The sequence below is a fragment of the Panthera onca genome, chromosome E1 (genome assembly GCF_046562875.1).
Source record: "Panthera onca isolate mPanOnc1 chromosome E1, mPanOnc1 haplotype 2, whole genome shotgun sequence".
NCBI lineage: Eukaryota > Metazoa > Chordata > Mammalia > Carnivora > Felidae > Panthera > Panthera onca.
Window position 1 is genome coordinate 38,374,312 of NC_138352.1, and position 24,569 is coordinate 38,398,880.

The window sequence follows — 24,569 nt, forward strand, 5'->3', positions numbered from 1 at the left end:
CTCCCTTGGTGGGTGCCTGTTCCTACATCTATCACGTTATATTTAATTATCTAACAGACCCAAGGCGCTGTGTCTTATTCATCTCTGTATTCCTGGTATCAAGCTGGACCTGGAACAAGGAAGGTGTTTGCTCAGCTAAAATGAATTATTTTTCCCCTCTGTTTTCCCTGAAGTGCTTTCTGCCATAGCCATGCATCTTCGACAGCCATCTCTAAGCTGATGACAGAAACTTCTATCTCCACCCCCACTTCTTGAGATCTACCTGGGTCTCCAAATACTCACTTTTCTTCTCCATGTGGCTGCCTCACACTCGCTTTCTACTTCAAATGTCTAATGCTGGATTCACCGCCTTCCCCTGCCCCCACCCCCACCCCCGCTCTTGTCACACCTTGTACTTTGCATGTATTATATTCTGGTCAATGACGCCACTAACACTGCTGCATATTCAGTTGACAACCTGGAAGGACTTGACATCTTTCCATCTTAGCGGTGAGCTAACCAATCCCTAAGTTTTGCTCATTTTGCCTAGTCAGCAGAGTTTAGATCCATGCACTTCTCTCCATCAACTCTGCCACCAGCTTCGTCCAAGATACAGCCATCCCTCACCTTGGCGTCTAACTTACACCCATCACCAGACTATGCTCCAACCAGGAGAAAGAGTGCTCTCTGATTATGCTCTCCCTGCTTTATGCCCTTTAAGCCATCCCATCACCATCCTTAACGTGGTCCATGGGTCCCTCACAAGAGCAGGCCCTTCTCATCTCTCTGGTCTCATTTAGTTGTGTGTGTGTGTGTGTGTGTGTGTGTGTGTGTGTGTGTGTTAGATTTCCTGACACAACCCTTATTTCAGTTCAGTTTTTTTTTTTGGCTTTCTGGGTCTTTTATTTGTACCCATGTATGTCTGCCACCCCATGAGTGGGCCTGGGGGAGTCAACTGACTTCCTCAATCATTTCATGCAGTGAGGGGATTGGGTGAAGGATGAAATAAATAAGTGATTCTGACTCCTGGGTCACCCTCAACCCCTCTTAACTGGCAGATTGGGTAGGGGCATGATTGTCTTGGTGACTCAGGGCTGCAGGAGATTGGTGGGGTGAGGGGTGAAGAGGAAAGGCCAGGTTGGAGGCTGGGCTGTTAGAGTCTCTCTCCGACATTTCAGAGAGCTCACCCTGGGTTTGCCATGGCTTCCTTTGGTCCAAGTTTAGACCCTGTGCTTAGTCCTGTGCCCTGTTAGGCTATTGGCCTGGAGGCCTTTTTATGCTGCTGCTGCTGCTGCAGGGCCAGCTGCATGGCCCAGATGTTCAGGGGCCACATGTAGGCCAGTGAACGGAATACCCCCTGCTGGCAGTATGCTTCAGGAGTCTGGAAGGCTAGGCCCAGGCGCTCCCACACAGTTCAGTAGCAGCCTTCAGCTGTCTGGAAACCTTCCCAAGTCAGGCCCTTCTGGATCATGGTGGCTGCCCAACACATTGGGCTACTCCCATTAGGGCCTTCACCTTGGCATGTCCATAAAGACCTCCAAGTGGCTAGCATGTAACAGGCACTATGCTAAGCAGTCAAACACTAACTGGAGTGTATCACAGCTCCTTTCATAGAACCTTATCATTTTTATCATTGTACAACCTCTTCCTCATTGTTCTGGCAGTAGACAGACCTTTTCCTCCTAGCCAGGTATAGTAGGTAGAATGATGCTCCATCCCAAATGTATCAGAAAGTGTATGTATTACTTTATAAGGCAAAGACTCTGCAGATGTGATTAATTTAAGGATCTTGAGGGAGATAGTATCCTGGACTACCCAGGTGGGCCCTAAATACAGTCTCAAGCATCTTTGTAAGAGGAAGGCAGATGAAAGTTTGACTACAGACAGAAGAAGAGAAGACAATGCAATCACTGAGGCAGAGATTGGAGGAATGGGACCATGAACCAAGGAATGATGGTAGCCACCAGAAGCCAGAAGAATCAAGAAACAGATTCTCCCCTAGAGCCTCTTGGAGGAGCATGGCCCTGCCAACATCTTGATTTCAGCTTAGTGACACTTCTGGCCTCCAGGACTGTAAAAGAATAAATATCTGCTATTCTCAGCCACTCATTAACACAGAGAATGGGCCCCAGGCTTCCAGCAGCATGTTTTAGTTTTTCAGAAATGTCAGTCTGGATGAATGATGCCCATACCAGAGAGAAGCAGAGAATGAAGGTGGACAGAGAGTCTTCTTGGTATTGGGGTGACTAGTTCCAGCCATTCCTGAAGATAACTATTTACTACCCTGCCCCCAATAGCCATGTATTATTATTCATCTGATGGTATTTTCACCTTTATTAAAGATGTAGACCTTCATCAGCAATGATCACTCATTCAACAGTGATGGCTTAGACCACATTTCCAGGAATTTTTAGCTAGAGCTGCCATTTATGGCTTTTGGCTAGTTCACCACATGGAAAGGGCTACCTCAGTGAGCTCAGCGGTCCCTCAGTATAAGCAAGGCTCTGTTGTGGTAATAGATAAACTCAAATTTCAATGACTTAACATGGAAAATGTTTATTTCTTACCAATTCAAAGTCCAGGTGAGGGTGGTTTGTTCTCCATGTGGTCACTCAGCAATCTCGGCTGCTTCCATCTTACAATACACCCATCTCAACTCATCTACTCAATGGACATTGCAGCAGAGGAATAGAGGTCGAGAAGAATCCACTCCCACTCTTATCTACCCTCAAACAGATGGGACAACAAATCTCTCCTGTTTACAGCTCATGGTCTAGAACTAGTTACCTGGGTCCCAACTCAACTGCAAAGGAGATGGAAGAGTCTGCAGGTAAACATCAGACAAAGAAGACAATGGATATGGTGAGATTTACTAATATATACTAGAGGGAGATCACCCTAGTTCTGCTAGTACATTCTAGGCTCAAGTGGAAATCCCATCATATGTGAAAAATTTCTGGGCAGAGTTTCAACAAATATGTCAGCAGTACAAAGGCAATATGAGGCTAGTTTTTATAAATGAAGCTAGGTAAGAAATTAATGAGAGCTCTTCAAGGACTAAGACACCTAGCCCATTAGTTATATCTGTCTGTAGAACAATATCAAAGAAGAAGTTTAGAAAGTACATATCATAATAGCCTCTGACAAAAAGATTCTCATATGTCTTCATGCATGCAAATCAGTAGCCCTGACATACATTCTTTTTTTTTTTTTTACATTTTATTTATTTTTGAGAGAGAGAGAGAGAGAGAACAAGTGGGTAGAGGCAGAGAGAGAGGGAGACACAGAATCCAAAACAGTCTCCAGGCTCTGGGCTGTCAGCACAGAGCCCAACGCAGGGCTCAAACCTGCAAACTGTGAGATCATGACCTGAGCCAAAGTTGGACACTTAACTGACTGAGCCACCTAGGTGCCCCTACTGACATACATTCTGAAAACCCTACAAGACATGGCAAACTATTTATAAACAGGAATTATATGATGAGTTTGGGGAAATGACAGTTGAACACAGTAACATTTTTGAAGGATTGTGGGCAAGTGACGATGTGAGTTAACCACAATAAACTTCATCAAATGAATATGAAGAAACAACTCTGTGTTGGGCCTTGTGTGGGAGTTTGAGAATCATGACCCAAGCCTGAGATTCATTCATGCCATTGCTTCTTCCTCAAATGCTCTCTTCATATGTCTCTTTTCTTTCTCTAGCTAATGCCTCCTTTTCTTTAAAAACATCGCTCAGTTGTTCTGTTTGTAGTCACATAGTTTGTAATTATGTATTGTGGTGTACAAATCACCCCTAAAATTTAGTGGCTTGAGAACTCAAATATTTATTATCTCATGGTTTCTGTGGAATCCAGGAAACTAAGACCAGCTTAGTTGGGTGTTTCTGCCTCAAGGTCTCTGGAAAACTGCAAATTATCAGACAGGGCTGTGGTCTCATCTGAAAGCTAAGTTGAGGGGGACTTCTGTGGTTGTTAGCAGGACTCAGTTTCTCATGACTGTTAAATTCCTCACTCAGTATTGACAAGGGGCCTCCCTCAGTTATTTGCCACAAAGCCATCTGCACAGGGCACATGGTAGCTGGCTTTCCTCAGAGTGAGTGAGAAAGCATGTAAGACCATGCAGAGTGAAAGCCATAGTCTATTTGTAACTCACAGACCCTTTGAGTCTCTTTGTAATCTCTGAAGTGACATCTATAACTTTTACCATATTTTTATTCATTAGAAGCAAGTAACTTGGAGGCTAGTCCATCACACTCAAGAGAAAGGGATTACACAGGGGCATGATTACAGGAGGCAGAGATCATTTGGGACCAACTTAGAGGTTGCCTACCACATGTTACTTCCTCCAAAAAAGTAGCAGTGGCCAGGTAGAGAAGGAAGAGGAAATGTTCTAGAGATGTTGCTGAGACATCTGAGATGTCTCTACACATCTCTCTACAGCAACATCTCTAGCACATTTTCCCAATTTCTTTCCATAGTGACCCACATCCTGATCTGCTGCTTAGAATCTGAGAGGTGGAAAGGAATTTAGAGGTAATATTGTCCACCATCTTCATTTTATAGATGAGGAAAAAGGAATAGAAGGAGTGTCTGATCTTCCCAAAAGAATGCTATCATTTGCAGAGTGGGTCCTAGAACTCAGGTCACCTGCTTTTCTCAAATTGGTTTCCTCCATCTACTCTCTTCTGCCTACTCTGATTCTGATCTCCTACAACTTTATCAGGACTAGTCATTGCATAGAAATTATTCTCCCAAATTTTATCTAGAAACTTCTTGGTTACGTATTTGATCCTGACCTACCTGAATTGTCACCTCCTTTGGTATGCATGAAACTACAGAGATTTGGTCCCACCTTCTCTTTCAGCGGCCAGCTCTTAGTCCTCCCTCGGAACCAAGCAAAACATTTACAATATCCCAGATACTCAGTTCTTTGTCTCTGCCCTTTTCCTGCCATCCAGGCTCTTTAATGAAATGGTTCTTGGGGCTTGGAGGATCATATTCCCTCCAATCTATCTGCAGCATTATATAAATTACCTGTGCAAGCTAAAGCATGCTATTCGCCGTGTCTTTAATGCTTTGACCTTGAGTAGACTAGTTCCCCCATATCTAACTGCTCGATGAGCATTCTCATTGACATGTGATTGCCATTTAAATTCAATGATGATAAGAACAACCACAACTATAATTTAGTGAGCTAATATATGTGCCAGTTCTTATGCTAGGTGCTCTATTTATATTTCTTATTAATTCTCTCAAGAACACTGTGCTGTAAGTAATACAGTTCACATTTCAGAGATGAGAAAACTAGGCGCAGAGAGGGAGAGTGACTAATCTGATATTCCATGACTAGAAAGAGATCTATGTCCTTTTGATTCCAAAATCTGAGGTTTAAACTACTATGCTCATGATCTTTTCCTTAAAACTGTTCCCTCTGGACTTCCCCATTTCTGTTCTGCTCTTTTCCAATTTATTCAGCATCAAAATCTAAGAGTTTAAAACATGTCACACCACAGAACACCTCTATGCCTTTGTACGTGCTGTTCTCTCTTCTTGGAAGGCCCTTCCCCTAATCATCACTATGATCAATCCATCTTCTCCAAGTCAGCCCACTGCTGAGGTCATCACTTCTTCCTTGATGTCACAGGGCTGAGCCACAGCGAGCTTGAAGTTGTCCTCATTGGCTGCATCTTTGATACAGGAGCCAAGGCACCCCAATCTAAAGTTGTGCCTTTGGATGCCTCTACAATAGTAACTATCACCTGAGCTATAATGACTTTTTTTTAACCTATGGGTATCTCCTTCTGCATGAGAAAATTTATAGGAGCAGGGACTGTGAATGCTACCTTTGCAGCTCTTGTTCCTGCAGCAGACACTCGATGGTTAATGAGTTATCTTCAATGTATCTCATTACTTTATTCCCCACAGCTAATCAGTAGATGAACCCTGAAGAATTCTCTTTGTTAGATTTCTCATATCGCTTCCTCATTTTCCATTTTCCCAGCCACCATCCCAAGTTCGTGTCTCCTAATCTCTTATGTGGCCTATTGTGATCACCTCTAAACTCAACTCCTGGTTCACTCCTTTCTCCCCTGTCCAGTTCATCCTGATGATTTCTACTCTATTAACACTGCTTTGTACCCATTGCTTGCCTACTCAGTGACTCCCTGATGCCTACATAATAAAGCCCAAGCTCCTTCACCTGGCTTTCAATAACCTTCCCAATATGCCTCAGTGTATGCTCCAATTCCACTGCAGCATTATATAAATTACCTGTGCAAGCCAAAGCATGCTATTCACCACATCTTTAATGTTCCACTGAGTCCCACTTCCATGCCATTGCTCATTGTTCCTCCTGCTTAGAAAGCCCTCCCTTCTTCCCTCCACATATTCGAACTCTACTGTGTCTGCACATCCCAGCTTAATTCTCACCTCCTCCAAGAGCCTTCTCTGACCGTTGACCCATAGCAACTTTTCTAATTTGCTGTAGAGGGAAAAGCTTGAACTTTCCTATCTGAGAGATATGACTCAGAATTTCAACTACTGACTAGTTTGTGGCCTTGGGTAAGTTAAACTAAAAAAATGGGAGATCGCAATACCTGTGTCTTGGGATTGTGGAGAGAATAAAATGAGAGAATGTATGTGCTGAAAAAGGGTTCCAACGGGTGACCTAAGCAGGCCAGTTTAGGATTCAGAGGTAGCCAGGCCCACCTGGAATGTCCATAAAGTAGGCTCAACTTGCCACTCTGTACCAAGACAAAGAATACATCCATGGTCTCTAAGACTCCATGTGATCAGGCTTGACTGAGATAATACCTTGGTGACATAGACAAAGCACACAGCAGTGAAGGGTCTGGGGATCTTGCTCTTGCATTTGAATTCCAACTTTCCCATTTCTTCGCTGTGTAATCTTGGGTAAGTTCCTTTACCTTTCTGTGTCTGTCTTTCCTCATTTCCAAAATGGAACCTATTTCATAGGGTTAATGTGATGGTAAGTAAAATACCTGTTAAGAGTTTAGCAAGCCTCTGGCAGACTATAAACCTTTAATAAATGGTATTATGCTTTATATTATTACTCTTGAGTCTGGTCTCTGTGGACTTGTCTTCATCCCAGAGTGAAGGACTGTGAGTAAAAATGGAAGAGATGTTTCACTAATCGTCCTTGGAAGAGCTCGGTAGGAGCAGAGGGAAACCTGCTCCATAGCATCTGTTACAGAGAGTAGCACAGGTGAGAACAATGATGCAAAAAACAGCCCCAAATTGGGTCGCCCATCAGGAGGTTAGAGCAGTGGCTCTCAGCTCTGGCTGCAGGGTGGAGCTGGTGGCTTTCAACAAATGCTGATGCCTGGATACCTGGTCCCTACCACTGGAGTTTCTGCTTCAGTTAGTTTGCCTGGGCTCCCAAAAGTGTATTTTTTTTAAAAGCCTCTCAGATGATTCTATGGTGCAGCCAGGGCTGACAAACACTATGCTAGAGAGACAGAGGTGAAGGTCAGAATAATGCAAACCAGGACAGGAGGGGAGAAGTTAGGGAGTAGAATAGACCTGAAGGGAAATAATCTTGAAGACAGGACCGGGACTAGGGTGAGGCAAGGAATGTATCTAGGGAGGCAAAATTTATGGAGGAGAGTGTCTCCTTATATTTTGTATCTTAGGCACCTCCCTTGCCTCACCTTAGAGCCAGTCCTGCCTGGAAACATGCTAGAGGCTTAGAGCAATATCTTAAGTTTTCCTTTCATGCTTGTATAGGTGAGTTATGTTTTTTTTTTTTTGAAGCAGATATACAAAAGGATAAAAGTCTAAATTCTTACTTTCATAGTACTCCCATCCATCCACCCACCTATCTTCTCATCTATCTATCCATCCGTCCATCCATCCATCCATCCATCTCCCATTCACTCACTTATTCATTAAGTAAAGATATATTGAAGGTCTATTATGCACAAATGCCTAGCTAGACCTCCACTCTCTTGTCATTCACTCTAATTGTCCCAATCTGTTAGCTGCCTCTTTGGGCATATGTTGGGAGTTCTACCTCTGATATTAACTTATGAAGAGGAAGACCAGGGGAAGTAGGGTCTGGAGCTGGACAGGCTAGATGAGTGTTGATGTGAGTGAAGGTAATAATGTGTAGGAATTTCCCATCAGGGGTCTGGTAATATGGAGAAAAAAACCCAGATTTTAACACTTAGTAGCTGTGAAATCTTGACCAATCTTCACCTCAAAGTGCAGTTTCAGAAGTTAGAAAATGGGAACATTAGGTTGTGATGATGGTTAAATAAGCAAATGACCATGTGAGGCCTGGCTCATGGTAAGTGTTCATAACAAAGGGCAGAGAGGTTGGGAATGCAATCTGTAGGACTTTTGAATTACTTTCAAGCTTTTGTTTTCACTTTGCCCTCAACTGGAGGAGAACAGTAGAATTCAACTGGAATTCTAACATATTATGTAATTTCCCTACCTATGTGGATCCCTTCACAACTAGAGAAAGTTAGAACTTGAAATGGGAAGGAATGTAAGTGGCATCTCTCATTTTACAAATGAAGATAGAATCCCCAGAGTGGGGAAATGCCTTGCCCAAGGCTGTACAGCAAGTAACTGACCCACAGGGTTAGAAGAACTCAGGATACTGAGTCAAAGCTTTCATTGCTGCACCCCAAAACCCCTCTCATTTCTGCTGAATAGAAAATGAAATATTTTAACAGTTATGGCTCTGAAATTCAAAGTGATACAACAGGAACGAGGGGTGACATTTCACATTTCTTGAGCACCTGAAATGTACTAGGCACATATATGCATGCTGTCTCATTCAAGCTTTATAAAAGTCCATGAACTAGGTATTATGATTATTTTCGTTGTTTTATAGATGTGGGAAACTGAGGCTCAAAAAGACTAAGTGACTTTCCCAGGGACCCATAGCTGGGAAGTGGTGGTGTTGGGATTGGATCCAGGTCTTTGTGACTACTAAGCTCACACTTTCTGTGCTTTACCTCATTGTTTCACCGACAGAAATTTCCCCAAATAATTTACAGACATTTGTGGGTGTAGGGCTGGCCCTGGATCACATATCGAGGGTAAGATGGAGGACTGGTAGCATTTCTCATCATGGGGACACAATTAGACCATCTTTCTAGCAATCTTTCACACATACCGAAAATATATCAGTGGCAACTTCAATGAGGGGGCCATTATTGGGAAATTCACCTACCCTCCCCCACTGCCTGCTCCAGTCCACCATTAGTGGTTTCTTCCTTCTGTTAATTTGTGGCTCTCATCCCCATAGCTGGGAGTGGGGACGAAGGCACTGTAAATCCTGGAGCTTAGTATGAATGAATGTATTCTTTCTTCCCTCCCCCACCTGTTGAACTCTGACTCATCTTTCAAAGCTCAGCACAAATGTCATTGAGCACAGGAACTTATAACATTCTGAGTCATCACTCTGTGCTATGGGCTTGGGCTACAAGGACTATTAAGGCAGCACAGGTCCTGCCTAGACTGCTCACTGTCTGGGGGGCGGATGAGAAAATACACAATTACAATGTAGAGTGGAAAAGATGATGACAGATACAAACACAGGGCTGTTTAGAGGATGCACCCACTTCCAGAGAGGGCTGGGTCAGGGACTGCATCTGTTACCAAATTTCTCTGGGATATAGCTTCTCCTCTCATATTTCTCACCTCACATTTTGCATGGTCCCTGTCAAAGCACTAATCTTGGCTATTTGTGAGGGTCTATTTACTTGTCCATCTTAGGATGTGAGCTCCTTCTGTCAGCTGTGTATTCCCTGTGGCTAAAATGGGGGCTGGTACATAGTAGGTGCTCAATAAATGTTAGTGGAGTGTAAGTGTAAGTGGAAATAGGAGACAGACTAAAGATAAGAGATAACAAGGTTGGAGGGAGGGCAAAGAAACTAGAGGAAAGACAACCAGAGGAAAGTGAGGTAAGGGATATGGGGCTACAAGAACACATTGGACTTACTTTCTGTTTTGACTGGAGATGGCCCTGGGGTCTGGGATAGGCCAAAGCCAGGGGAAGGCCTTTGGGCCCCTGAGGTAAAAAGGCAATGATCCTCCCATTGCCCTGTTGGTATCTGGTTGTTGAGTGAGAAAGCTCGAGGCACAGCTCAAGGTCTTGCTAGAGGAGCCCCGTTAGGGCATTTCTCTGGCTCTATAACTTTTTCATTGTACTCTTCATATTGATTGAGATCCCAGCTTTATTGTGAATAATTTACTAATTCATTGTACCTTATTTTTAGATCTCTTTTTAATCGGATTTTTTTTTTGGTCACAGTGATTTATATTTGCTAAATAATGACCTTCTCAATGAAGATCACAGTGAAAAAAGAAATCTTAGGCTAGGAAGTTTTCCACAATGGTGGGGGGCAGTATAGGCTGTAGAGAAGGCACAGGGAGACACCTCTGTCTGCTCTCTCTCCTTGGGCACCTGATATTACTTTATGTTTTTGTTTTTCCATGGCTTGACCACCTTCTAACATATCATGTAATTTACTTATATATCATGCCTCTTATTCATTATTTCTCTCCCCCTCCCACAGTAGAATGTAAAATCCATGAGATTAGGAATAGTTGTCTATTTTATTCACTGATACATCTCCAACATCTGGAACAGAGCATGGAATATAGCAGGTTCTCAATGAATATTTGTTGAGTGTATAATTGAATAAATTAGAAATAGTGCAGGTTAATGCAATCCAAGATTTGGAAGCCACTCTGAGTGAAAAGAGGGAGCCTAGCTTACAAACAAAGTTTCAGGCTCATGACTTCTGGAAGCCTGTGGAAACCAAGATGGCATTGGCCTTATTGGTGGTGGTGGTAGTCATAGTGATGATGGTGGTGGTGATGATGATGGTGGTGGTGATGTTTATGATAGTGGTGATGATGGTAGTGGTGGTCGTCGTGGTGGTGGTGATAAGTGATGGTGGTGATGATGACAATGGTGATGATCATAATAAAGAGGGCATAAACTCCTTCACATCCATGGAACTTCAGAGTTTATCGAACACTTTTGTATCCTTTTAACTCGGATGCTCACAACATCCTTGAGAGGTAGCAGAGGCCAACACTATTGCCACCATTTTCAGAGATTTCAGTAATGAAGTGACTTGTCCAGGACTGCACAGCCATCAGAGGCAGAACAAAGACTGCAGCTCAAGTCTTACTGTCATCCATATTATGTCACCATTTACTGATCTCCTCCTATGTGCCAGAATTTAGGGCTCTACATTCCTCTCCCCTGGGGATTTGGGAGTCAAAGACTTGAACACTTCACTGCAGATGCCTCACTTGCCGGTGATGCAGGTTCAAAGAGTGATAGTGCCATTTTATGGTGGCCACCTTCCACTGTTTACCCAGGGAAGCAGTGATTGCAAGGCTTGAGGGAGAAAGTAGAAAACAGATACACAGAGATGGGCAGAGATGAGAGATCAGGTGGTCCAGAGAAGATAAGGTGGGGTCATGGGCACCACAGTTCCTGATGGCTTTCTGGGCCCAAGGTCTTGTCCTTCATGAGCCCCGTCTCTATCTACTGGTGTTGGGATCTGTATAATAAAACCCACTCTGTCTAATCTGGCACTACTAGGAATCTGTCCTCTTCAAGCATCTCTGGCAGCCTGTTTGCACAGTCTTCAGGAAATCATGCATCTGAGACCCCCACACTTGAGGTCAAGCAGAGACACACTGGAGTGTGAGGAGGGAGGCCATAAGGTGAAAGGCTTGACCTTGCACTCCTGAGTGATTACAACCCCAATCCCACTCCACCCCTTTTGTCTACACTCTCTTCTGACCCAGAAAACCCACTCTCCATCCTTAGGTGGAGTTAGATTTTAAAATTCCCATCTAGACCATGGTCTGACCTGTTTCTCCAGTTCATGCTGGCCATCATGTGCAGGGACAGTGCTGGAGCCCCAAGGTGACTGAGAAGCAGCTTCTGTCTTCAGTGTGATTACATTTTTGCTACATCCCATGATATGTGTCCCTTCCCCAGCTTTCAGGAATTTCTATTGGAGAGACAGGCATGGGTAGAAAGCCCATGATTGGGCTTTCCTGAGGGGTGTGTGTGTGTGTGTGTGTGTGTGTGTTTGTGTGTGTGTTTGTGTGTGTGTGTTTGTGTGTGTGTGTGTGTCCATGATAGTAGTAGGCAGTGCCAAAAAGTGACCTCTGTTCAGTGTGGCCATCACTCTGCCCCATCCTACACTTGATAACTTGTGTCTTTGGGAAATAGAAAAATGAGCCTTTTTCAGATAAGCCTGGGACCCTATCTACCTCACTAGTTTACCTCCCCAAAATTTTGTGTGAGCATGGGACAAAATATGCAGACCTGAGCTACGTTAGAGATCTGTCTACTTGTGTCTGGGTCAGAAGTCCATTCTGGACCATACATTATTAATTTCTCTGTTGATCATAAGGAGCCTGGTCTGGGTTGAAGCTGAACCTTCCCATCAACTTCTCTCTCTTTTCTCCTTGAGCTGCAAAGCCATCTTGACAAGGGATTGCTAGATTAGGATATCTGGAAAGTTCCTGAGAAGCATCTTCCAGAGGGAAGGTGGGAGCTAACAGTTGTCAACGTGTGCCAATCATTATGTTCCTTGCTCTATCTATACGGTCTGGTTGAAGTTTCATTGCAAGGAAATAACACTGCCCCAGGGGTCTGTCAGGACCTAAAATTTCAAGTATGTGGACAATCTTGGGACCAATTTTGGTCTTGGGAAGACCAAGCAAGAGGAAGTAAGCTTAGAGGAACATAGGAGAGGTCTCGAGGGGAGGGATATAAGGTAGAAGCACAGAAGGTGAATATTGGCTGGAGCAGATGAGGTTGTGAGCATTGTGGATCTCTCCAACCCTACTTCCTCCAAAGGTGGGCCTGATAATGGGGAGATTTGTTATCCAGAAGTCTCTCTTTGGGGAGAGACTGGAACCTTTATACTGAGAGCTGAGAAAGATCTATCATCTACCATGCAAACAGCATATGATTAGAAATATAGAAAGAACTTTGATTCATGTCCATTTGATTCCATTCTACATATCCATTCTATGCAAAACATTGTCCCGGGACTGAGAATTCAGATTTTGCTCAGATTTTGTCTCTCACATGTCCTCACTCTTAATGCTTTCTGGTTCTACCTGGCTTGCCCACAGCCTCTCCCTATTACAGGTCAGCATCTCTGCTTTCAACCCACCTGTGTCAGTCTCAATAGTTGAATTATGATGAAGGAACAAACACTTCTGTTATCTTAGTGGCCTAAAACAATACAGGTTTATTTCTCAGTCATATTGTATACTTAAAGTAAGTCACTGGAGGGTTCTGACCGTCCTAGTCACTCAGGAGTCCAGACTGACAGAGAGTAAATTAGGTGAATGACATCACAGTCTCAACACTCTAGCAGAGAAGGAAACAAGGGGAATTAGTGCTTTTAAGTGCTTTCACTTATGATATGCTCACACATATCACTTCTGCTCTCAGTTGAATGGCCAAAGGAAGTCACATAATCATGCCTAATTTCATGGGGCCAGGGATGTATAATCTTCCCTTGTGTTTGGAAGAAGAGGAGAATCACAACTATTGGTGAGAACTACAAATATGTCCCTTACCTCCTGTAATTCACCTCCCTATTCCTTTCCCTCCTTCTGTTCACCCTGATCTTCTATAGGAACTTCATTCCTTGACCCCTTGGCTATTCTAATGTTCTCTCTTTCCATTCCTCCCTTTGTGTCCATTCCTTTATCCCTAACTCGGCCATCTGCTATCTCCCCCTTCTGTCCTTCTGTTCCCCACCTGCCCCCCTGATGGTCATATCTTCATCACTTGGCTGCTTTGAATAGACGTGACTAAACACAACCTCCAGCTGTAACTTCACATGTTTCCCTTGCCCCTAATTGAGCTTAATGATTTATGTCTTGTAATGGACACAAATAGGCAAGAATTCCTGGATCTCATTAATAATTTTAAGCATGCCAGAAGTAGGATTTTTAATCTTAAGCAAAAATTAAATGACCATAAAATTTTTGTTCACTTCCCAGGAGACAATCCCATTTCAACTTGACAGCTTAATTAAAAGCTGGGTAAATTGGACACAACACTTTTAATAAACAGGACTTGGCAGGCCTGGGAAAGAGATAGAGGGGAGGTGAGAGTGGGAGAAAATAAAGCTCACAAAGTAACAAAAGGAAATTAAGTTATGGGAGGTCTCTTTCCTTAGAGTGACCTTTCTGGGAGCTTCAGATATCTTCAAATGATGCCTGACCCAAAAGATTCTGAGAGAATTGATTCTCTTACCTGACTCTAATTTCCTCCAGAGCCCTCTATTTCACAGAGCAAGAAAGCTGTTGTCCAGGAATGTTTTTGGGGATCTTTGCAATCCTCCCTCTTGGGGTCCATGTGTGACTCCTTCTGGACCAACCTTCTTATAAGCCCCAAGTTCACTGGGAAAGCTGATGGAAGGCTGGGGTTTGGGGGGTTAATTCTGGGCAACCACACTGCATGGTGGGCTTCATGCATAGACTTATTTTTAGCCTCAATTCTTTCTTCCATTTTATGGTCTTGCCTTACCCTTAGATACTTTTTGACCATGACTTTCTATGGCCAAGTGTTTTCACTTCTACCAAGATTTAGATCTTCCCCTGGTTCTGCCACTTCTACCTGCTGTAGGTTAACAGGCTCAGAAAGTCCAGCATGGGCCCTGACTGTAGAGCCCATTGTCAATGACTACGCAGGGCTTACCCAGCGTTCATGAGCAGACTGAGGTACAGCCTATGAGAAAGTTATCTGGTTACTATTCTTAGTATTAACAGAATACAGTTGTCTCATCATATTAATAGATGCACTATATAGAAGGTGAAGATTTGGAAGAGAAAGAAGGCAGGCACACGGTTTCCCACTCTCTAGAACTCTTTGTTCCAATCAGAAGGGACCACATTTCCATTTCCATTTAAGAAGGTCACACTCTCACATTTCTCCCCCCATCAGTTGTCTGGTTGGGTTGATCTTATCTTTGCATTCAACAGGAATCTACTTATGTGTGGCTGCCACATGCTGCTTTAGTTAAACTAAGGCTGCCTATCTCTCTTGCACAGAAAAAAAGCCCACAGTATTTTAAACAAGGAAAGGAACTAAAATATGTTTAAAGGTATTGTATCCTTCTGTGAAAAGCCTCATCTGGTGGAACTGGCTACAAGCACCTGAGTAGGTGAAAATGATCTCTCAGGCAGGTGTGGGATTTGCTGACCTTTGAAAAGAAAGAGTTAGTGTTGAGGGAGAAAACAACCATCATCATTTGCTGTCTCCTTTTCACTTCCATTAAAGGCTCTTGTAAACCTAGAGCTTGAGCGAACCTTGGCAATCAACAGGGTGAAGAAGCCAAGCCTCAAAGAGAGGAAGCGACTTATGTGAACGCCAAAATGGGACGGTGGCTGGGCAGTCAGAAAGACGGCTTTCTCTGGATAACCAGAACTTACGGAGAGTTGCTTATTATTTTTGGCTATTGGTATTTCTAGCTTCGTGCAAAGCTACAATTTTGCCAAGTCTCCCTGCTAAGTGAAAACAAGTTTCATTCTTTTACACTGACTTCCGTAAAAAGCAAAGAGATGCTCTTGCTTAGAAGACCTCAAGAGCCTGAGGTTGTCACGTTTGGGTGGGGAAGGGTTTAAATGATAAAAGGAAAAGATGAGGGTGCTTAGTGTTTGCCTATAACCAGAGATGGGAACTAAGAGTGACTGTAAATGGGCATGAGGTTTCTTTCTGGGGTGATAGAAATGTTCTCGAACTTGATTGTGGTGGTAGTTGCAAATTTACTAAATTACTAAATTCTGTAAATTTACTAACATTTGTTCAATTGTACATTTAAAATGAATACATTTTGTGGCATGTCAATTATACCTTAATAAAGGTATTTTTTAAAAAGTAGAAAGAAAGAAAGAAAAAGAAAGAAAGAAAGAAAGAAAGAAAGAAAGAAAGGTGACCCAGAGTGAGGGCTCAGACAACACTTTCAGGACGAGAGCAGAGGTCAACCATACATCCTGGGTCTCCACATTGGTTTGTGTTTAGGCTTTTGATGGCCGTCTACCCCCAGGACCCATGGGCAATGTCTGAAGCAGATGGCTCAAGTTCCAATTAATCACACTCCAGACTCTTGTCTCAGAGCTCAGTCTTGATCTGACAGCTCTTCGGCTTCTGTAAAATGCATATTGAATTGGGTGACATTTAAGAAAGACAACATATGTATTGTGCTAGCCATACAATCCTCTGGGCTATGGATGTCCTGTTAGATTCCCAGAAAGCAGGATGCTTGTACTTCAGTAGCCTAGATACCCATGAAATGCTTTTTTCAGTTGTTACAACACTATTCTATTTTATCCAAGTTCAATGAATAAAATGACCACATGAAGACTATACAGGTACTGCTGGCCATTGTATAAACTACTCAACGTTCTTCCCATGAGACCTAATTTAGCAAGTACCCCATAGAATTTAGTACCTGACAAAAAGGTGAATGACTTATTTGATAAGCAGTGGGAGCACTGAGCCCATTGTGGCTGCTTCTCCTTTTCTTTTTCCTTCTCCTTCTCCTTCTCCTTCTCCTTCTCCTTCTCCTTCTCCTTCTCCTTCTCCTCCTCCTCCTTCTCCTTCTCCTTCTCCTTCTCCTTCTCATCCCCCTCCCCCTACTCCTTTTCCTTCTCCTTCTTCCTCTATTCCTCCACTTTCTTCTCCTCCTTCTTGTCTAGACTGCCAGGACACTCCACGCCAGTTAGAGCAGAGTGAAATATATAGTGTCATCTCTGATTTAACTTTTTCTCTGCTCTCTGGTCCACTTTTGGTCCTTCTCTCACATTTATTCAATCATCAAAGGTCTCTCCAAGCACACAGCATGGACCATTCTAGGCACTGGGGTTGAAATGATGGATAAAATACAGAAGGAGTCATGGGAATAAGTGCAAATAGAATTCCGTAAGAGGGGCCTGCTCCATATACTATGGCAGTAGAGAAAGGAGGAAACAGTAGGAATAGAGAAATAGGGGACAACTTTCCAGGATAGTGTATTAATTATATTTCCTTGTTTTCTGTATTCTTGATGCTCTGGCATTTGTGACTTCACTGAGTGGGGAGTGACTCTCTCTCCCAGGGCCAGCCAATTCTTAGGGCTCCACCTTTCATATGTAAACTAACCAATCCAGAACCCAAACTCTGAACCCCTTCCTCTCTCTGGCTATTATATTCCAGGAGGCAATCAATAATCTTCTGCCCTATATCATCCTAGAGCCAGGTCTAGACAATCAGAGACCACCCCTGGAGTCCAGACCTACCAGCATTACACAAACTAGTCAGTCCTCAGCTACTCCTACTGTTCTGACTTGCCTTTCCCATAGAAAATGCAATAAAGGGGGGCGCCTGGGTGGCTCAGTCGGTTGAGCGGCCGACTTCGGCTCAGGTCACGATCTCGCACTCCGTGAGTTCGAGCCCCGCGTCGGGCTCTGTGCTGACAGCTGGGAGCCTGGAGCCTGCTTCCGATTCTGTGTCTCCCTCTCTCTCTGCCCCTCCCCCATTCATGCTCTGTCTCTCTCTGTCTCAAAAATAAATAAACGTTAAAAAAAAAAAAAAAAAGAAAATGCTATAAAGGCACTAGGCCATGCTTTGTCCTCACCCCCTCTGTCTCCTGACCAGACTGGTGTTCCCTTCTCTCAGGAAATATAATAAAAAATTGTCTTTCAGTGTCATCAGCCTCTCCACATCATTACTCCATCACCTCCATAAATTAAAATCTTGTGGGTACAATTGATACAGGTAGGTAAAGCTTGATGGGCGACTGTGAATCTTCCAGGTGGAAGGGTATTCCAGAAGTAAAACTAGCTTTTGCCTTGGCCCACTCTGTGTGTGGTGAGACTCGGTGAGACAGGGCCTTTAGGGTGCTATGTCTGGTGTGTACTTTCGGTTTTTTAAAGCCAGTCTGTTAACATTCCTTTTGCAATGGAGACGAGGCATAAATTATAAATAATCATGTCTGGGCCAAGTCTTACCTATATACGATTGAATTTTCCGCAAGGTCTGGTTCTGACTGTTGTTTCTTTTGTTCTATCAAACATAGACCATAACACAGTGTAGACTTTGAATCTTGACTTTATCTCTTATTGTGTCCTTTTTCAAGTTCTTAACCTTTCTGTGCTTTAGTTTCCTCATCCCTAAGTGGAAATAATACCAGTAGCCCCCTCGGAGAGTGGCTATGAAGATTACAAGGATAAATATTTGTGTAGCACTTAGAACAGTGACTAACACAGAGTAAGGACTATGCAAGCATTTGCTAAATTACTTTCTGAATCCTGCTATGGGGAAGATTTTGGAATCTGTAAAGATGTGGAAGGTATGTTCCTACCCCTAAAGAGTTTACAAGTGTAATGGAAGCTTAGAGCATTCTGGGAGGTCAAAGGGCTGCTCATGAAACTGCATTTGCATGAGATGATGAACAGACATGTTTAAGGTGATAGCAGACTAATATTTTGGCCTTTAATCACTCTCAGATAGAAAAGGGACAAGAGAAAGTGACGGACCTGGGTTCAAAATCTGGACAAACTGACTTCCTGGCTCTGCTGTTTCCTAGCCATGTAATCTAGTTAGTTAATTTCTCTGAGTTTTAGTTTCCTCACTCATACAATGTGTACAAAACTTGAGAAGATGGGAGAGAAATAAATAATAATAATAATAATAATAGCTGACATTCACTGAGCACTTGATACGTGTTGGGCACTGGACTGTGAATCTTGTGAGGAAACTGGCTTAGAGAAAGTTTAGTAACTCAGTGTCCTAAGTCACTCAGCAAAAAGTGGCTGAGCTGGGATTTGAACCCAGTGACTGTTCTAATAACTGTTATTTTATGCTAAATCTCTCAGAGCTGTGCTGAAGCCATTAGGTCCTCAAATAATGACAATAGTTGTTATTATTAATATCCTTGATCTACTGGGTTAATAGCCATGGATCATTTAAGACTCCTTCCAAGCATTTTATTTTTTTCTCATCCCCAGCCTAGTGATATGCCCATGATGTGTTGTTCTTGGCATGTATATACCAAATTATCCTAAATTCTCAACTTTTTTTTTTTCAAGTGATAAGGAAATAAGGAAAAGTCCTCTTGGGTCCTAGGCACATTAATTAAAAAATTAATTCAATAAAGTTAGTAATGAAACAGTCTGATTACAGACACAATTAGAACTGCAGGTCTTTGCAGATGAAGAACATTAGGTTGGATAAATGATTTACTCCTAATGGATTTAATACAATAACACCAGATCTGAAAAGTCCAAGGAATTCTGGGAGCCAAGCTGGGACTGACTTGGCCTGATAGCAACCATACAGTCCACAGCCAGGTCAATTTAGGTATTGGATCAAATGCCAGGCTAAGGCAAGGAGGGAGTTAGTTGGCAGCTCAGCTGTCAGAAGGTCCTTAATGTCATCAGATGTCAGCATGATGATGTCACTTTCAAATCCTTCCTGTTCATGACTGTGACTCCCATCCTTTGTAAGAACAGTGACACGTGCAATGGCAGCCCCAATAAATCGCTTCTGATGAGCTTCCTTTTTTTGTTCAGATACTGGACAGAGTTGAATACTCAGAGGGCACCTGCTGGGCCTATGCACATAAATTGATTTGAGTGAATTATGTTAAAAAAGAGAAAACAGCTTAATTCAGTAACTAACTTTTGTTTCATTTGTAGCTTTCATTTTCTGTTTTGACTAATTTTCATTCCCCAACAAATGTCATGGCAATGTGATACAGGGGAGGGAACACCAGGCAACAGGCAGCTCTGGGTCCATCTCTGGGTTGTGGCTGTAGGCGATGGGTGGCGGGAGGGCAAGATATTCTGGTGTAGTGTAAAGAAAAGAAGCCAGATCAAGTTTTGAATATGGCTCTGGTACTTGCTATATGATTCTCAGTTTGCTCATCTTAAAATGTGTGTTAGACATCAACTTCCCAGTTCAAGTCATACATGAAAAAATGGTAGAGTAGAAAACTCTATTTAAGTAATTATTCGTGTGAATTAAATGCCCGACAACACAGGCTTAACAATAACCAGCTGCTTTTCATCTCCTCTCTCCATCAGAATTACAATGCTTTTGTAGGCAAATGTGATGAGGGGCCACAGCATGCATCCAGAAGCCACGGAGTTCTGGACCAGGCAACTTGAAATAACAGATACATAATTTTGTGCTTGATTGGATATCCTCTCCAAGTAGACCCTGGTCTAGATAAATAAGAGGCACTAACAGTTTGGAACCATATGTGAGAGGAGGAAAATATTAACGGAGAACAATGTATCTATTAGCTTATTTTCTCCCCTGGGTTGAGAAAAAATTAATAAGCCAGGTTAGCTCAGTAACACATTCTTCTGCAGGTCAGGGTTTGAGAACTACTGGTTTCGAGGGATACCCTCACCCGGGACTCAAGATCCCTGAGTGAGCGCCAGCCCCTCCCTGTGCCTTACCTTCTTCAGTCTCCTAGCCCCTGCCCATCAGATCAGGCTGTGTTCTCAGTGCCTGTCTTCATCACGGGGCTTAATGTCTGCTCATTCCTGCATTTACTCATTCCCTTTTCTTAGACCCTGGGCTTTGTCAAGGCCCTTCCCTGATTGGGTTGCTTTCTGATGTCCTTCCCTGGCTCTGTGCCTATAATACTGTATCATCTTTGAGGAGCAGGGGAAGGGCATCCAGCATAGCACATTTCCCTTCCCAGCTCTTCTTGGGCTGACGGTGGTTTCCAAAACTCTGCAAGGGCAAAAGTTTCCTTTGTATCCAGGCAGTGATGTCTAGGATTGAAGTGGATATGAGCGGATACTTACAGGCACTTGTGTCTGGCACAAAGATGTTCATAAGATATTGTTGAACCGATGTGTGAGTGAATAAATGAAAGAACAAAAGAGCAAATAAATGAACGGAGGATAAGTCAATGAATGCGTAAGAAATGGAAGCATGGATAGCAATTTGAATAGGTGAAACAATATGTGAGCAAATGATAGAATGAAATAATGAATAAATGATGCATGGATGACCACAGTTCAGTCAATGCTGCAGTGAACCGAGGCTGCTTTTCTGGCACGGCCAACCTGGCCTGGGCTAGTGCACACCATTCTCTTGCAATTCTCCTCAGAATCTTCATTAGGATAGCAATTTTCCACCCTATTGTTTCAAGTTTGGATTGTAAGATTGTTACCATTTGTAACTCTAAGCTGCATTAGGCACGGGCTCCTCTTGCTTGGTGCTTTTGATTTGTTCAGCTCAAACCTTGGTTGGGCCACTTTTCAGCTCTCCTTGCTGAAAACTGCTATCTACGGGGCTGAAAACAAAGGGGCAGGGGCTGGAGGGTTCAATGTGCAGCTGCCTAGCCCACATGTCTGACAGTGGGGGCCCCACAGCCTCTGTGGTTCTTGGAATGCCGTTGATAACCTGGCTGTTATGGGTGATGTTCCTTATCTGCCTTCCCACAGTTTGTGGTACTGCGGAGAGAAAGGGAGAGAGGAAAATTCACTGAACAGAGCAAAGTATCTCTCCCAGCTCCTATGGGCCAGGCACCTTGCTAGGCATTTCCCTACCACGACAGTCCTTGAACTCAATGTTGATCTTCCTTTGCAGAACTGCAGGCCCGGAGAGGTCAGACCATTTTCCCCAAGGTCAGACAGGGAGGCAGAGGCAGAGGCAGAATTAAAATCTTGGTCTTGGAGAGGTCAGAGCCATGAAATATCTGTTAGAGGGGGCGACAGTTCTGTTTTTCCTGTGGTCTCTGGGCTGGATATGGGCCATATCTTTGGGGATGGGTTAGGTTAGTACAGGCTTAGGGCAAGGTTGCCTGGATCATCTTTGCTGCTTCTGGGAGTGAGAGGAGAGAGAAGTTGGTGCCCTGTGATAGGTCCATAGAGAGATGAAAGGGACCATGAATTTGGATGAGAAGAATGGGCTCTCTGTGGTCAGTAGCAGGTCAAAGACTGGGGCTCTGAGAGGGACCAGGGTGTGAAAGGGTGCTGAGAGTCAGCTAAGGGCCGGTGGAGGTGAGGCCAGTGTCCTGCCTTCAGTATAAGGCAAGGTGCTACGGGCAGGCTGCTATTTATTCTTTCTCATTCCTGGTGAAATGCTTCTGTTCCTATGCCTGAAAGGCTCTTGGCTTCTGCGAGACAAGGGTCGATAGGCAGATTCTCCAGAAATGGGGACACAGGAAGCAGGTGATTGGGGAGCACTCTGCTGTGTCCCTGGGGGTGCATTTCCAAGGTTCCCAAGGTCAAGCAAAGTGGGGCACAGCCCAAAAAGCAGTCAGGGTTAAGGTCCTAAATATTCTCACCCAAGACTGAATGTCTCAGCAGGAAGAGGAATTACCAAATTCATTCATTAAGTGCCCATTGACACTTCTATTATAAAGAGTAATCATTTGTTTTTATTGAGATCTCTTCCCTTGATTAAAACCATTAGCACCAATGAGTAACCACAGATCAATCAACAAGCTTTTGTAAAGGCCCCCAATTTGGTCCTCATTGCGGCATGAATACATCGATTATACCTCTTAAGCATCTCTCCCAGCTGCCCACTTATCTCCCCCTCTACAGCTGCCACTCCGGTCCAAGCTCCCTGCTCACCCGCCATTTCTCACCTAACCCAGTCCCATTCCTGCTTGGTTCTCCAACCCCCTGCCTGAGACTCCGCGTGCTTGTGGAACTAATACATTGGAGGCAGGAAGATGCAAGGACGGGAGCTTGTTGGGAGCTGTGCCTGAGGGGAGGAGGGAACTGGAGAGGTTTAAGCCATCAGTGGCAGCCAGGAGACTGGAGGCAGCAGCTGTGGGAGAATCTGGTGGGTAGAGCAGAGAGGACGTGGGGCCAGTTTGGATGGGGAGGAGGGAGAAGGGGATGTTTCTAGGCTGGCCTGCTAGCAGTGCCCATGGGGAGGGGAGGAGGTGTGGAGGATGTCCACTATGATGGTTCCTACCTGCTCCCACCTCAGAGGTTGCAGTGTAGGCGCCCTGCACTGGGAGGTCTCTCCCTGGGGAGGGAGAATCTGCCATGGGGAGCTCTTCCCTTCCTCTGTTAGCTCTGGGCCTCACGTCTCCCCCTCTGAGGCCATGGTGGATCTGAAGGCAGGGACTTCCCAGGACTTGTCAAGGTCCATTTACACTGAGGATGCCAAACACGTTTCTCTTTTACATTTTAATTTGGTTCCATGACTATCACAATAGTCCCCACTGTCTTGAATGTCCCAGATATGTCCTGAGATCAAACAGATTTCAAAGTCTTCCTTTCTGTCCTCTGGTCCCTCTCCACTACCCCCCCTCCTTTCCCCCTTACACCGCCCTCAGGGGACTTGGGGTCCAGTAGAATCCCAACCTTCCCCTTACCTGCACTGATTTACTCTCTGACTTTGGGCAAGTCATTTACCCTCTCTGGCACTCAGCGAAAACAGAGCGGGCTTGGATTAGGAAGTAAGACAGACTTTCAGGACTTTCATTTGAGTGCCCTTGGATTCGTCTGGGAGAGGGAGACAGAGACAGAGACAGATGGTAGAGAAGTCCTTCAGTTCAAGGGGGCCCAAGTACCTCTCCCTGCCCACCGACCTCATGCCTGCAGGAGCCAGTGTGGTGGAAACTATAGCAGCTACATATGACATCCTGGAGGGAAATACAGAGACAGGGATTGAGAAAAAAGAGACCGAAAGAGGGAGAGGCAGAGAGAGATACTTAGGTAAGGAATAATAGAGCAGAGAGAGGGACGTGGGTGAAAGAGAAAAGAGTCTGATCACATTTTGCCCCCAAGACACTAACGCTGCGCCTCATTTTGGGACTTCTGAAAGCCCAGGATAGAAGAGAAGCCTGTTCTCCTTCCCAGGATATTTGAAGGAATTTGTGTGGGTCCTGTGGGGTGAGGTGCATTCTGAGAGACTAAGAGAAAAATTACCAGGTGTACTCACAACTGCAAAGAAAAGACCTCCCCCCCCCCCCCCCCACCTTCCCGAAACCAGCCAGGGCGTGCCTGGTTGTAGTCTGACATAAAGGCGGGAACCAATTAAGTTCTGCTGAGTGGTTTGAAATAAAGGCGGGAACCAATCAAGTTCTGCTGAGTGTTCAAATTTAAATGTCAACTGGGGCACCTGGGTGGCTCAGTCGGTTGAGCGTCCGACTTCAACTCAGGTCATGATCTCAGGGTCCGTGAGTTCGAGCCCCACGTCGGGCTCTGGGCTGATGGCTCAGAGCCTGGAGCCTGCTTCCGATTCTGTGTCTCCCTCTCTCTCTGCCCTCCCCCATTCATGCTGTCTCTCTCTGTCTCAAAAATAAATAAACGTTAAAAAAAAAATTTAAAAAAAAATTTAAATGTCAACCAACAACAGCTCTGTAACCTCTAAAAAAAATCCCTAACTTGTTTGTGCCTGTCTATAAAAGAAGCTGTAAGATCCTTACTCAGGGCCTCTTAGCGTCACTGGCAACGAGTGCGCGGAGGACCGGGTTCGAACCTGCAATAAACGACCCTTGCCGCTTGGCTTTGACTCTGGACTCTGGTGGTTTGTTTTTGGGGGGTCTCTCGAGTCGGGGCATATCAATTCCATAAGGAAAATCATTT

At 44.1% G+C, this 24,569-nt stretch overlaps 1 protein-coding gene, 1 long non-coding RNA gene and 1 pseudogene across 2 annotated transcripts in view; 2 read left to right on the top strand and 1 right to left on the bottom strand.

Moving 5' to 3' along the window:
* Positions 1-24,569, bottom strand: part of ASIC2 (acid sensing ion channel subunit 2) — a 1,018,759-nt gene that overhangs the window by 359,686 nt on the left and 634,504 nt on the right. The gene's annotated exons all lie outside the window — the stretch shown is intronic.
* LOC144614323 (uncharacterized) overlaps positions 1-24,569 on the top strand; it is a 143,811-nt gene that overhangs the window by 87,519 nt on the left and 31,723 nt on the right. The window lies entirely within an intron of this gene.
* The window catches only part of LOC132688495 (THAP domain-containing protein 2 pseudogene), a 29,830-nt pseudogene continuing 16,099 nt past the window's right edge, over positions 10,839-24,569 (top strand).